Here is a 9,585-nt window from a genome sequence, read left to right as displayed (position 1 = left end):
AAACCATAAATCATTGTGAGGATTCCAATCTGGAAAACTCTACATCATCATCTAAGTCAGAACATGATTCAGATTCTATCCAAAGAGTTGAACAGGCTTTTCAACATCTTGGATTAAAACGTATTAACAATAGAAGAGTCAATCCTACATCTCTCACAAAAAACTGGTACCCCAGACCAACTCCTCCTGATATTCAATTTGAAGAAAGGAATATTCAGAACCAATTCTCCGTCTCTTCTGACAAACTCTATGAATGGAATATAGATGGATTGTCAGAACAAGAACTTCTTAATAAACTCCAACATATTTCCATGGTTGCTAATAGTTATATTACCAATCATAATCTTCCCCAAACCACCATCATTGATTTATTGGTCACAGGATTCACTGGAATGCTTCATTCCTGGTGGGAGAAACATCTCACAGAAGAATCAGAAATGAAATAAAACATGCTGTTAAAAGAGATGAAGAAGGAATACCTATATTTGATGAACAAATAGGACAAGGCGTCCCAGACGCAATTAACACATTACTTTTTACAATTATAGAACATTTTATAGGAACACCTAGTAATGTCACTTCTAGGATCCATGATCAACTCAGCAATCTGAGATGTCCAACTCTAAGCGACTTTAGATGGTACAAAGATGTATTCATGTCTAGAGTCATGCTCAGAGAAGACAGTAATCAACCTTTTTGGAAAAAAAAATTATAAATGGATTACCAAATTTATTTGCTCATAAAATCCGAAGTGTTTTGGTTAATGAAGAAGGTATCATACCATATCATACTCTTACTTATGGAAACATAGTTAATATTATCCAGAAGGAAGGTTTGAAAATGTGTATAGGTATGAAAATTTCGAAACAAGTAAATAAAGATAGATCTATAGCTAAATACGAATTAGGAACGTTCTGTGAACAATATGGATTACCCCCTATTGCTCCTTCTAATAAAAAGAAAAGATTAGATATTCATAATAAATATCCAAGAAAATATTTTGGTAAAAAATATTATAAACAAAAGAATTTTAATAAAAATGAGTTTTATGAAAAACCCACACAATCCAAATGGAAGAAGAAATCTTCCAAGAAATTTCGATCCAATGACCAAAGCCAGAAAGGTAAATGCTACAAATGTGGCAAATTTGGTCATTATGCTAATAAATGTCATGTAAAGAAAACCATTAACCAGTTGAAGATTTCTGACAAAGAAAAACTTCAATTAATCCAAGTTTTGGAACTCAAAGACACAGACCATAGTCAGTCAGAAGATGATTTGGAAATATCCTCTTCTGATTATCAATCAATGAGCAATAGCTCATCACCAGATATAAAAATTGGTTGTACTGATGCTTGTTGCAAAAACAAGATTTCAGTTCTTAATAAACAAGAAGAACAAGAAGATTTTCTACTTGAATTAATTAGTAAGGTTGATGACCCTGAACTTAAAACTTTTTATCTTAAGAAACTAAAGAAATTAGTTTCTTCAGAAGAATCAGGCACTAACCACACTCCATTAACTCCAAAAATCTCTCTTAGCACAACCTTGGAAAGGTTTAATAAGTCTAAGAAAGAAATCACAGTTAAAGATCTTCAAGTTGAAGTGAATAAAATAAAGATGAAATTAAATTTTTAAAATCAGAAAATATAGAAGTCCGTACTCGTCTTAGTGAAATCCAAACCCATTCATTAATAAATCCTCACAAGGAAGAACTTGCTAGTTCTTCCTCCAGTTCTGAGTCAGGATCTCAATCAACTGAGAACCTAGTTTTAAGTCTTTTACATAAAATAAGAATTCTAAAATGGTATTCTAAAATTACAATAGTAATAGAAGATTTTCATTTAGAAACAATTGCTTTGATTGATTCAGGTGCAGATTTAAATTGTATTCAAGAAGGATTAATACCTACTAAATATTTTCATAAATCAACATAAATACTTAGTGCTGCTAATCAATCACCTATGCATTTGAAATATGAAATACCTAAAGCGCATGTTTGCCAAAATAATGTTTGTTTTAAAACCCCATTTGTTTTGATCAAAAATATTTCTGATGCAATTATATTAGGACTTCCATTTTTAGCACTCATATATCCCTTTAAAGTTTATCATAATAAAATTACCACCAGAGTCTTAGGACAGAAGGTCACGTTTGAGTTCTGCCTGGAAACAGACCTCAAAAAACTAAGACATTTACAGAAAAACAACATTTCAAAAACTATTAGTATTATCACTAATAAGTCGCAGCATATTGACTTCTTAAAAGAAGAAATTAATCACAAAAGAATTGAAGAACAACTAACAAATAAGTCTTTGTTAGAAACTATTAATAATTTTCAAAAGAAACTTATTAATAAAGTCTGTTCTGATATCCCCAATGCTTTTTGGCACCATAAGCAACACATAGTTAAACTTCCTTATATAAAGGAGTTTAATGAATCTAAGATACCTACTAAGGCTAGACCCATCCAGATGAGTCAAGAGGTCATGGAATTCTGTAAAATAGAAATACAAGAACTTCTTAATAAAGGAATTATCCGTAAAAGTAAATCACCATGGTCTTGTCCTGCATTTTATGTTCAAAAAAATGCAGAATTAGAAAGAGGAACTCCCAGATTAGTTATTAACTATAAACCTTTGAATGAAGTTTTGGAATGGATTAGATATCCAATTCCCAACAAAAGAGATTTAATCAAAAGACTTTCTCAAGCAGTTATTTTTTCAAAATTTGATATCAAATCAGGCTTTTGGCAAATTCAAATCAATGAATCAGATAAATACAAAACAACTTTTGTAACTCTTTTTGGACATTATGAATGGAATGTAATGCCTTTTGGTTTGAAAAATGCACCAAGTGAATTTCAAAATATTATGAATGAAATTTTTAAGCCGTATAGCCATTTTTCGATTGTTTATATTGATGATGTGCTTATTTATTCAAAGTCTATAGACGAACATTGGAAACATTTGCATTTGTTTGCTAGAATAATTAAATCCAATGGATTAGTTGTTTCTGCCTCTAAGATTAAATTGTTTCAGACGAATGTTAGATTTTTAGGATACAATATCCACCAATCTACCATCCAACCCATAGATAGAGTTATCCAATTTGCAGAAAAATTCCCAGATCAGATTACTGATAAAACCCAACTCCAAAGATTCCTTGGATCATTAAATTATGTATCATAATTTTATCCTCATCTTCGTCAGCAGTGTAAACCATTATTTGATCGTCTTAAAGATAATCCTCCACCTTGGTCTCCAAATCACACCTCCATTGTCAAACAGATTAAAACACACGTTAAGACATTGCCCTGTATTGGCATTCCAACTCCCAACTCTTTTAAGATAGTTGAAACTGATGCTTCTGACATCGGTTATAGAGGTATCCTCAAGCAAAAAACTTCTTCCGATGCCCCTGAACAAATTGTCCGTTTCCATTCAGGAGTATGGAATTCTACACAAACTAATTATAGTACTATTAAAAAAGAAATATTATCTATTGTATAATGCATTAGTAAATTTCAAGATAATTTATTAAATCAAAAATTTCTTGTTAGAGTCGATTGCAAATCTGCAAAACATGTTTTACAAAAAGATGTTCAAAACATTGCATCAAAACAGATTTTTGCACGATGGCAGGCCATATTAAGCATTTTTTATTTTGATATAGAATACATTAAAGGCAGCCATAACTACATTCCAGATTTTTTAACAAGAGAATTTCTACAGGGAAAGAATGTCAGGAAAGAACAACAATAGCAGCCAGAGGAGGCTTCCAGCCACTCTGCCATCTCCACCACCAAAAAAGGAATCTATTCCCAATTCCTCATCATCGGCCTTAGCCATAACAAACAGATTTGTTCCCTTAGGATCTCCATTAGGATCAACCGTTGGCCAATTCAGACCAAACTACCAAACAGCTTTAGCCAGTCCTTATGACCCATATTCTTCAATGCCATCACCTTCAACCCCAAAAACACCTAGCTTTGCTAAAACATCCCCTTATGTCAAAAAACATCCTATGGAACAACTTTTTTCTATCCATCATCATATCAATAAACGGCAATCGCCAGACAAAATTGCCAAAACCATTTTCCCTCCAAATCTCCATTACATCCCTACTGAAAGTTTCAAATCCCTTCAATATTATCAAGCCATTCTCTCTACAACTGAAGGAGTTTCCATCAAACCCATTTATAGCACTACCCATCAAACTCCTAAACTTTTATACCATTCAATCCACATTGGAAAATTCATCACTGAACAAGAATGGGCAATTCCCCTCTACCATACCAAACAATTAGCCATCCAAAATGAACTCATCCCAAACAACAGATATAATTATTTTGATTATATCCAAGCTTGGACCAATATTTTCCTTCACCAAACACCCGATTTTTCTCATTCATGGTTTGTAACCTTTGACAAAAATTTCAAATTAAACTTCCCAGCCTGGTTTCCAAATTGGTGGTCTACTCATGGCCCAACAGCCAGTTTACTTCCAGAAAATCTCATGCAATTTCTTTTATCTAGTTTCCAGCAGCATTTTGACATAAGTCGTTTTGACTTTAGAATCACCCTCATTTCATTGTTTATGGCAAAATACAAAGTCCCTTGGATATTTAAATGGAATTATGAGTATGAAACAGGTGAAATTTACAGAGCCCGGTGGGTCAAGTGGTGGGATAAATTCGACTGTGGCAGAATTATCAGCCTAGTCTCATCGGAATTCCCAAGTTCTCCTGCTTCAGCTTTAGCTCCACCAGCATCAGCTACACAGGCATTGCCTTCTGCAACACCATCATCTACTCAAGCATTGCCAAAAATCCCAGAAAACACTCAGTCATTATCGGACATTAGTCCTTCATCCTCCCTCAAAGGCAACCAGTCCAAGACAGCAAAATTTTCCAAATCTTCCAGCTCGAAGAAAAAAGGAAAATCTTCCCAACTCCTGAAGATGGCCGATAAGCTCATAGCAATAGCAGCTTTGCTTCAAAGTTCTAGTGAAGAAGAAGATGTCTCTAGTTCTGACTCATCAGATGTTTCGTCTCAACCAAAGAAATAGGCGGATCGAGTTGACAGATACCCGGATGCCCAAGATCCGTATCCAGATGCCCAAGACCTGTATGATTTGTAAATCGCACAGTAAAGGTCAAGTGAATTCCACAATAAAAGCAGCAATCAGCAGTAGCAGCAATCATTCACCCGATAAGTTACTATTCATGAATAGTAAAAATCACTTTTTACTATTCATTTACCACTCCAGACAACATCATCGTGTTTACACAGTGAAAGCTTCATCATTACTCAGCCTTTACAGCTTTTAGCACATGCAGAAGACAGAAGGAACGGGATTCCTGGATCTGAATCATCAGCCCCCTCCTATATCTTCGAAGCTCATTCAGAAAGGAGGAGGAGTCTAGTCGTCATCTCAGAACTTCTGCGAATTCTCTTCAGAACAGAAGCCATCTCTGAGCTCTATTTTTACCTACCAAAATATTAAACACTTGTATTTTTAATTTTTCAATCAAGGATGCCTGCGAGCTCCATTGTTTTCTCAATCAATCGTCAGTAGACGAACTGTAAGTTGGTTTCCAATCTGAAATAAAATTACTTTCAAATTTATATTTGCATCATTAATTTTAATTCATTATCTCATCATGTATACTACATCTACTTTCAACCTAGTTTTATTTGTTTCTATTCTTTTAATTGATTCATTTGGCTTCCAATTTCCTATTAATCACAATCTGATATTAATCAAATACTTTGAATTTCTAGTCTCCATTTACATTTTTGGCTTCCGCACCCATTTGGTATATATATATATATTAGTTGGCCGAGGAAGTAATACAAATTTGCTAAGAAGATGTGATATTGCAGCATGTATTTCATTGTGTGTTTTTTGTCGAAAGCAAAAAAAAAATATTATTTTCTTCACTATTCGGCTATTCAGTCGATGCTTAAGAAGATGGTATAATTGGCATTGCTGACTTTGATTGGTCAAGAAAGCACCTTGGATTCCCGTGAGAATGGCATGCAGCTGGCGCAATTTTTTTTTTTTTTTTTAAATATGTCAGTCATGCGCCCACTTGATGGAGATATGACCAAAGCCATGTGCACAACAGGCGTGCACCAAAAATTGAAAACTTTGGATTCCCTTTTTGAAAGGCATGCAGCTGGCATGCAATTTGAAAAGGATTCCTGCAAATATTGGGTCCCGAGCCAAACGGCTATTCTTTGCCTTTAACGCAAACCGAGTCCCGTGAACAGACATGGGAATACGCCAGCTTTGTACACGTGGCATGCATCACGGCAGTGAGCTACTTAAGATTCCAAAGGAACGGTTAAGATCAACCTTACTTTTTTGAAAGCTTTGTAAACCCCAAGTCTCTCGCATTTCAATAGAGACTGAAAGAAGTCTTTCATTTCTCTCGGCCCCCATTTCATCTCTCTACTCTTTTTCTCTTTTCTCTCAGACCCATTCCTCTCAAAAATGAAAAGAAGGGTCCGTCTCTCTCTCAATTTCCTCTCAGATCCCATCCATGGTGGAGCGACACAGGCATGTCTGATTCCTCTATAATAGTGCTCTGGTCCGCAACACTGATACCCAAATGGGCAGATCTAAAATAGTTCGTCCAAAAATCCTCCCTCTGCAGGTAAAAACTAAGCCATGCCATTTCTCCTGTTGTTCGTTCGAATGTAAAGATGTAGCTCCATTTCTGCTAACTTCATCACCAAGAGTAAAATGAAAATGTCTGTGACTGATGCATTTGATTGTTCTGTGTATGTCTCAGTTTCCTCGTAGAGTGATGCATCTGTAGCCTTCCATAATCCAACAACAACACACCTCCGTGAGTACCCAGCCGTGGTGGAAAATCGGAAAAACTGAAACCCAAAGGTAAAATCATCCTCCAATCTTGTGGTTTCATTGTCCAATTTATTTGTTTGAGACAACTGGAACAAAAACTAACACATGCATGTGGTTTTATCAGTGTGACGACCCCTAATGGTTTCAAATCTGAGACAACAACACAAGAACACACCCTGAGTCGCCAGCTCTGCTCAACCAAGGATCTGCAAATGATGAGGTAAAACCCGTAACCCTTTTTATGGATTGACGATGATCTGATATTTGAATAATATAACCACTGCTGGGACTGAAAAATGACACTCAAATCCAGCATATAACCGAGAGAAAAACAAGCTTAAGCTGTCGGTCTAATGGTTCCAGAACGCAAACTAAACGGCAAATGTCTCGCCCGCTGCAAATCATGAAGGTAAAGATCTCGTTCTTTTGCAGTTGTTAAACTCAACATTTTCATGTTCAATGACAGTTCATTATAATGCCATATTTAACCTGTGTGCACTCAAATTTTTGCTCTTTATGTAGGGGTATCCGAATCCATGATAGAGCCAAGGAAACAGAAGTAAACACACAAGCTCAACGGATGAAAACAGCACAAGCCGCATGACCCGGATCGGTGCATCTGGGAGGTAAAATTCGAATCCCTGCAAGTGTAGTTGTTGTAGATCTGGTAATAATAATATTTGTACTCAGTTCTGTGGTGTATGGATCTGTGATTTAATTGTGCTTCTTAACGGGTCACCCGATAATGATCCGATAAGTTATCATGTTGACCCGAAATCTGTTATTTTCGTGTCGTGTCATCGTGTCGTGTCAGAAATTACCGGGTCTATGTATTTGTGCTTTTATGTTTCATTGAGCACAAAATTATCTCGAATTGATGAAGTAAACATGTTCTTTATCTGAGTATGCTTTGTCTATTGTTGTTACTTCATGTTTCGATCAATTTTTCTTCGCATAAATAAGATGCCATGCAAGCAAGTAAAGCTTTCCCAGTTTTACATGTCTACTGATTTAGAAGCTGTCAAACCATGAAAATGGTTGTCAGATTGAGGTTTAAGAGTTGCTTGACTATTAAATATTTTACGTTGTTTAAAATATTGATCAACGAAGAGTTGCTTGGCTATTAATTAGTGTAAGATTCAGAGGAATGTAGTTTATCATACTCAAGAGTGCAGGTAGTATTCTATGTGTGGAGCCAAAAATAATCAAGAGGCGACACGTGGATTTTTTGGTTAAAATGACAAAATTACCTTTGAGGCACATCAGGATTCCTACGAGCAGTGGACAATCATCCCTCAATCAAGTCAAAGGTGCCCAAATTGGTAACAAATTCAAAGTTATTTCATCCATCCTCATCCTATATTTTCCACAAGGTAATTATTTCATAACCTTCAAAACATTCCATATAAATTGAGTTAATTGGCTAATTAATGGATTTCTTCCTAATTAATTACCAATTAAATCACCCATTTCACACAAAAATACCCCAAAGGGCCGGCCACCTTTTCTCAAAAGGGGGACCGGCCATGCTCTATATATTGAACCCTATTTTCTCTAAAAACCTAGGTCCACACTCTTGCAAAACTCCAAAAACTCTCTAAACACTTCTCTCCAAATTCTAACTTTGGCATCGGAGGTTCTTGGGCCACAAGCCCCCCCTCAAATTCATCGTGGGCATGTGAGGCTTTTGGCCTTAACCAAATGTGTTAATTATTTTGTAGGTGCAATTTTGTCCAAGATCAAGGAGGAAGAAATTTGCGTCCACACTATGATTTGGCATAATTTTGTATGTAATTGATTCTTCTTCTCTAATGATCTTCCCTTATTTCCTTTTGTTCTGTATAAAATGGATCGTCTTAAATTTACAGGTTCATGGCTCATTCAGGCTGCAAAGGATTTGATTACTTTATTTATAGGAATATGAACTGGAACAACTTCAAAGTTTAGGTGTAATTATTTGTCTTATCAAGTAAATAACTATATCTTATCTGTTTGTTTTTTCATGCATGGGATTGTATTTTTTATTGGAAGTGTTAGGATGCTAACAGTTGGCATCATCTTGTTATGCCAAGTGTACGTTGTGGATGTAATAGTTAGTTAGTAGTTACAAGTTGTTAGGAAGAATCTACTACAAATACTGGCTTGTAAGAGAAGTTAGACAGTTAATGAAATATAGTTGTTGTACTCTGTTTGGTATTCTCTCTATACAATTGTAGAAAACGCCGAGGGTCTTAACATTGGTATCGAGCCATTCATTTTCGATCACTTAATCTTTCTTTGTTGTATGACGCGGCTAGCCTCGGGTAAATCCATGGACTCAAGAGTTTCGAGCTTGGAAGAGAACTTCGACGGGTTCAAGAAGTCTCAGGATGAATTTTGAGCCGCACAGTCGGAGTTCAAATCGAACCAGGAGTTGTTAATGCAGCAATTCCAAGCTCTCATGACGCGATTGAATGGTGGACCATTGGGCGAATCATCCAAAGCTACACATAGTGATTCCCAACAACAGGACATGATGAATCTCAATTCCAATCGACAAGAATTAGGGAAAATTTTCAATTAGTTCTCTCGCCCTCCATTCTTGAAAATGGAATTCCCAAGATTCAATGACGCCGATGATCTAATGGGATGGGTTTTCAAGGCGGAACATTACTTCGATTTCTTTAATATCGAAGATTTGAAGAAAGTGAAGATGGCATCCTTTCATAT

The 9,585-nt window shown here is 35.8% G+C and overlaps 1 long non-coding RNA gene across 2 annotated transcripts; it reads left to right on the top strand.

Moving 5' to 3' along the window:
- Positions 1-6,430: 6,430 nt before the first annotated feature.
- Positions 6,431-8,829, top strand: LOC126622117 (uncharacterized). Of its 2 annotated transcripts, XR_007623333.1 has the most exons (7): positions 6,431-6,664; positions 6,803-6,906; positions 7,001-7,096; positions 7,190-7,285; positions 7,399-7,502; positions 8,052-8,249; positions 8,598-8,829. It is a non-coding gene; the product is annotated as an uncharacterized LOC126622117 (long non-coding RNA). The 2 variants fall into 2 exon arrangements; XR_007623332.1 differs by having other exon boundaries at positions 6,432-6,664; positions 8,052-8,829.
- Positions 8,830-9,585: the final 756 nt, after the last annotated feature.

The sequence above is a fragment of the Malus sylvestris genome, chromosome 5 (assembly GCF_916048215.2).
Source record: "Malus sylvestris chromosome 5, drMalSylv7.2, whole genome shotgun sequence".
Taxonomy (NCBI): domain Eukaryota; kingdom Viridiplantae; phylum Streptophyta; class Magnoliopsida; order Rosales; family Rosaceae; genus Malus; species Malus sylvestris.
The sequence above is the reverse complement of the archived record's forward strand: the minus strand, read 5'-3'. Positions and strand labels throughout refer to the sequence as shown.